We start from the raw sequence: 6,076 nt of genomic DNA, 5'->3' as shown, positions 1-6,076 counted from the left end.
GGACGAACCACACACACACACACACACACAAGTTAGATCCTGACTCGTCCTGCTTCGATTGCCGATCTTTCACGAGCAGCAAGCGGGACAAGTAGAGCAGCGAAACAAATCGAGCACTTTTTTTTTAAATACGAGGGCAGTATTTAGTTGATACGTTTCTAGGAGCATAGCATTAGGACATCAGTTTTATGTAAACACACGCACACACGCGCACGCACGCACGCACACAGAGAGAGCCACACTTAGAGTCGCACAGGGGCACAGGTGTCACGTGGTGGTAGTAATGGTGCTCGCGGCAGTGGTGATGGGGATATTAAAAAAATGGATTTTTCTTTTGGAGCAAAACACATCGGTCAAGGACATTTTATGCCCCAAAATGGTGCTACGGGGGGAGAGGGTGGGGAACAGTGGGATGCTTGCCAATAGGAAAGGAAGAAAAAGGGAAGAAGAAAAAACACAAAAAAAACAAAAGCACGGTTTTAGCACGGCCCGACCGGGGCAGGGGTTTGCTGTTTAATTTAATTAATTTATTGCACGTTTATTTATTTATTGAACAAATATTTATTTATTTTTACACTTAATCGAATGCTGCCTCTGCGCGACTGCCTACGGCGGAAGGGAAACAGCATGGCAGCACATTATTTATTTATTTATTTACTTTAACACTGACGTAACGAGCGGAGGGACCTCCGCTCTGCCTACCTCTACTACCTTACGCTACTTCCAACGCGGCCCGCTCTGTCGCACGCTTTCCCCGGCGGTGCAGGTGACATTTTAGAAATGTCACTGGGCCGCCATTTTTTTGTTTTGTTTCACTACAACCACCTCCTGTGTCTGTTCTAAGAGAGAAGGGGTGCGTACCACTAACACATGTACGAGGTAGTCAACGCCATAGATTCGTCACAACATCACACTAGCAGAAGCAATACAAATAAATAAAAGTAAAAAAACATACTCTTAACAACATGCCAATTCGCTCAGACACTGTCAGACTGATCGTTAGTCGATCCGGGGCTAATACTAATATTGCGATACAACACAGGCAAAACGCACACCCTTACATCCTTCCGCTAACGTGCAAGGTGGCGTGAGCATAAAACAACAACAACAAAAACCAACAGACTTTTAATCTTTAGTATCCTTATACACTCTTATTCTACTCTGTACTGAGACAATCATATTACATTTACACGCTGATATATATATAGAGAGAGAGAGAAAATGAGGGAAGGAATCGCCATAGGCGTTCTTCGTAGCACGTAACGTTTTATCTATACACGATCCCGTGTCAGCAACGCCACCTTGGCTTGATAGCGTCTGGTGCGGGATACTTCATGCATAAGTAATACACAGCCGAGCCGAGCAGTAAGCCGGGATAGTAAGCTAATGAGATTAGTAAAGCGCACGCACCGCTGCCACACCCGACGCCCGCGATCGTTTGCCTACGGTGTGGTGGCTGCTGTGTTTCAGTAGCTTAGTAGTTGTAGTAGCACCGGGAGGGGGAAAGGGAGGTGGGAGAGGGCAAGTTTAGCTGTTGTAAAATGTATCATATTACAGGCACCGGTGGAACAGGCACGGGCCCGTGCGCCTATTTGTGTCTGTGTGTGTATGTCGGAGTGCGTGTGTGTGGGTGCGTGTGTGCGTGTGGGAAAAGAAGCGGAGGTTTGAGCTCCGTTTTGCCGCGGGGAGGGGTGAAGCAGGCGCCACACAGTTTGGTCTTTTTTGCCCGCCTCGTTTCCTGCTTTCCGTTGCGGGAAGAAGGGCTCTGTTACACACGCTCGGTGTAATGGCCGGTGTAAGGGCGCGCGGTAAAGTTGTAACGCGTTAACGCGCTACGCGTTTAATTTTAACTCCGTATCACATTAGTATCAGTATGAAGCAAAATAAAGATATTCATAATGGCAATAAAAAATAATTACAAAAAATGGTGCTCTCGTTGTTTGTCTGCTTTCTTGTCTGACCGTATATCCGAACACAAACCTGTACCTTGCGGATCGTGGCGCTTAGAAACATGGGCCGGTAGTGTCATTGATAGCAGCGCTCGCTTGCACAAGCACGGTTGCGTGTGGATTCCCAACATTCTCCCTACCGAGTTGATTCGATGCGATGGCAAGCTAAAAAACAGTAGTGGAAGAGGTAAAAGGTGTTGTATTTTAATAAATACCGAACATCCGTCGGGAAAGATAAACGGGACACTTCTAATAAATGCATGATGAAAGTAAGTATTTCATAACTCAATAATGTAACATTCCAAACCAAAAGTGTTTATGCTATGATGAAAATACATTTGAGCGCGCATATTTTGTATGATATCTGAAAAAATGTTTGATTTAATGAACAAAATAAATTTTCAAACGTGCGTATCTTTGTCGATCTAATTTTACCACTAATGAATGAGTTGTCGCGATTGTAAAGCACAAAACAACTGATGAAATAACGACACTGGAAGCAAAAACAAAAAAAATTGTTTTCCGTTGGATTAAAATAATGGCACCAAACTGAGAATGATGGACACAGACATTTTAGTTAGTTAGTCATAGTCTCACTCAAAATAAATAAAAAAATATCAAAAACATTCTGGATAACGCCCAATGGCGGGACGAGTCAAAAAAAAAAATATATAAATAGCATTCAAAACAATCCAGAAACAATAAAAACCACAAAAAAATACTTTATAGACGGGAAAACAATATTGTTTATCATATTAGGGTCTGGCTTTCACAAAAAACTCGTATTTTATTCTGTCTTTAATTTATAGCACGATTTTTGACCTTGTTTTAAATTATGGACAGTTGTAGTTGATTACGAGTTTCACATAAAAAAATTATTTTTTTATTCAGGAGGTACGAATTCGCTGGGTTGCTTGGTAAAAAAATAGATTATTGCATAGAAAAGTAATTTAAAGGAATACTGCATATTTGCGACGACTCTCTTGATATGCGCATATTTATTAATTTAGCAAAGTGTACGTGATAGAGCATTAGTACATTCATTTTAAGACATATCAGTACCAAAGTAGAAAACTTTAATATTTCACTTCAAAACAGCAGAAACGTCGATTTTGATTCATTTTCTGTCGGGGTTTTGATATCGAATATAACACCTTGCGTGATACTCGAATCGAAAAAAACACATCGACACTGTCAAGCATAAATCTCTACTGCTCGATACATTTTTACGGAAACCACCAAACTGCTTTTTGACGCAACGTACTTTTATTATAAAGTAAACCTTTTTTGTCCTTAACAATATGCAATTTGATGTTCGAGACATCTCGATATCATGAATAGAATAAGCCTGACAAGCTCTACAAATCATCGAAATTTTCAATCAAAACAACGTTGCTGATTCATGCTGATTTTTGGTTTTGTTTCGAGTAATGTTCATGGAAATATTTAATTATTTCGCAAATTACAAAACAAAAGGTTAAAGTGAGCTAAGAAATAGTGTGACCATTTAATGGATATTGTTCATTCAATAAGTTATGCAAAAGAAGAGGAAGGCATAAATGACCGTAGTAAGAATCCAAAAGATGAAAAAGTTTCTCAAATGAGAAGTAATAAGATGTAAAAAAAAAAATATTTCGTTCTAAAATTATTTCTTTCTAGCGAGCGATACCGATGGGCAGAAACCACGATAACATTACGAGATACTTCACGCGAGCGTACGCTCACCAAGTGGTGCGCCAGGTCATGGGCAAGCTGTACAAATGTTACCGTCCTGCTCTGCAGTATGCTGTTCTAGTCGCTGCATAGAAACACTTTTCGTGCACCAAATTCATGCCGTTGTTATTATTATTCTTATTATTTATTTTTTGCAACCCGACCGATCCCCCTGCTCACTCGTATATCTGGGTTTCAAGCTGTATGGCGCACATTGTGGCGCAGAGCGTGCTGATCCAGATGGACGACCTGCAACCAGCGAACCGGCGACTGTTGCGAAAGGGGTGCCGCCAGGGGAATGGGTTGCGGGGACTGCATGATCCAAAAACAGCTTCGAACAGCAGACTAAACAAACTAAAGCTGAGGATTTTCGGTGTTTTTTTTTTGTGCCGCTTTTGGAAGCTGCTGCATTGCACCGCGTGCTGCCGTTGTTTTGATCAACTTCCAAGTGTCTGGGAGGAAGGTTGCGTCTGCTGCAATGCGAGCTTCTCACAGACACGGTAGGTGTGGTGGGGGTGTCTAACGATCTAGATTCCTCCATGTCCGCGTTATCGAGATTGTTTAGATGCTGCATTATTTTACTCCTTCGTAAGTTCCACTTTATTTAAAATAGGTTTCCATTAAACTCTAACATACAAATTAACTGAAACATTAATAAGTTCTGAACTTTGTTCTCGGGATAGTTTCGAAAGTGCCGCAGCATTGCCAGCTAACTGATCAGTTGCCACTCTCTCTCTCTTTCTCTCTCTCTCTCTCTCTCTCTCTCTCTCTCTCTCTCTCTCTCTCTATCTCTCTCCATCGCTTTCTCTTCTTCTCTAACAAATTGGTTTTGTTCGCGCTTCGTAAAAACAAACCGCCTTTATTACAATCACCTTCCCGTTCTTAGTGTAGTATCTGTTGGTTTTTATTTGCCGCTCCTGTTCCGGCCCCTCACAAACACGGGCGCCACAGAGTCGTACTGGCAGAGGAATCAATAAATATAGCCTTGTAACATTATTCTTCTGACGCTCGCAATGGTAAAGCACGAGGGATGGATTATCGTATATAAATATTCTGTTCATTTTTTTTGTCTTCTCTCCTTTTTTCTTTTGTTGTTAAGTTTCTCACCTAGCCTTTGTAGCCTTGCAGGGATATAACAAGCATCACACTACGCCTGTGGCCCAAACAGCCACGAACAACGAATTAAGTAACAACGAGAAAACATAGTACACAGAAACGTTTGCATTGGAATAGGATGAAAAATACAACGGCGGCGGCTGCGGGAGTAGGGGATGCAATGGAGATAAGGGCTGAGCCAAAAACAGACAACTCTTCACCCCCCACACGAAAAAAAAACAGAAACAACCCCTACCCGGTTTGCAACAGTCCGCAAATCCTTTTTACGGGAATCGGCCCCACGCACGCATATATATAACAGCCATTTGTTTTTGTTTTTTTCCTTGTTGTTTTCCAGCCTGCTCCTTGTTCTCACGCTTTTCCACGCTACAATGGGGGTTTGGGTGGTTTTGTTTAAATATAGTACATCCTTTTAGCTTTACTTCGTTAGTTTAAAATAGCAACGATTTAGCGTACATTGGTAGGTACGCATGCTTTGCAGTGAGTGTTCTGCAATTTACTCTTCCCGTATTTATCGTATTTTATCGTTCAATCAACCCTTTTTCGTGGTTCACTGGTTAAATTTTGTTTAGCTATTTATTCTTTTACCCTCTTTTTCTCGGCACAAACGTATCCGCGCTTACTTTCGCAGCCTTTCAAAAATGCAATTGCACTAACATTCGCTACGATGACTTTGAGTCGTTAAATTTAGAATTTAGTCGGATTTGTTTTGTTTTTCCCCATCCCCAGTGTGTGTGTGTGTATGTGTGTGTGTGAGGGAGAGAGAGGAAGAGAAAGGTAAACAAAATTAGCACAATGATCACTGCTAGCCCGTAATCAAATTTAGATACTTTTTTATACTTCTCTCTCTCTCTCGAAAGAGAAATATCTCTCTTTATCTCTATCTCTTTCTTTCATACTTATTTTCTCTTTCTTTCTCTCTTTCTCTTTCTCTCTCTTTCTCTCTCTTTCTCATTCTTTCTCTCTCTCTCTCTCTCTCTCTCTTTCTCTCTCTCTCTCTTCTCTCACTCTTCTCTTTCTCTCTTTCTCTCTTCTCTTTTTTCCTCTTTCTCTCTTTCTCTTTCTCTCTCTCTCTCTTTTTCTCTCTCTCTTTCTCGTTCTTCTTTCTCTTTCTCTCTTCTCTTTCTCTCTCTTTCTCTATCTCTCTATCTCTCTTTCTCTCTCACTATATCTCTCTATTCTCTCTTTCTCTCTATATCTCTCTCTGTCTTCTCTCTTTTTTTCTCTCTATCTATTCTGTCTATTTATCTCTTTCTATATATATATATATATATATATATATATATATATATATATAT

Source organism: Anopheles merus, chromosome X (genome assembly GCF_017562075.2).
Source record: "Anopheles merus strain MAF chromosome X, AmerM5.1, whole genome shotgun sequence".
NCBI lineage: Eukaryota > Metazoa > Arthropoda > Insecta > Diptera > Culicidae > Anopheles > Anopheles merus.
This window is presented reverse-complemented; position numbering follows the sequence as displayed.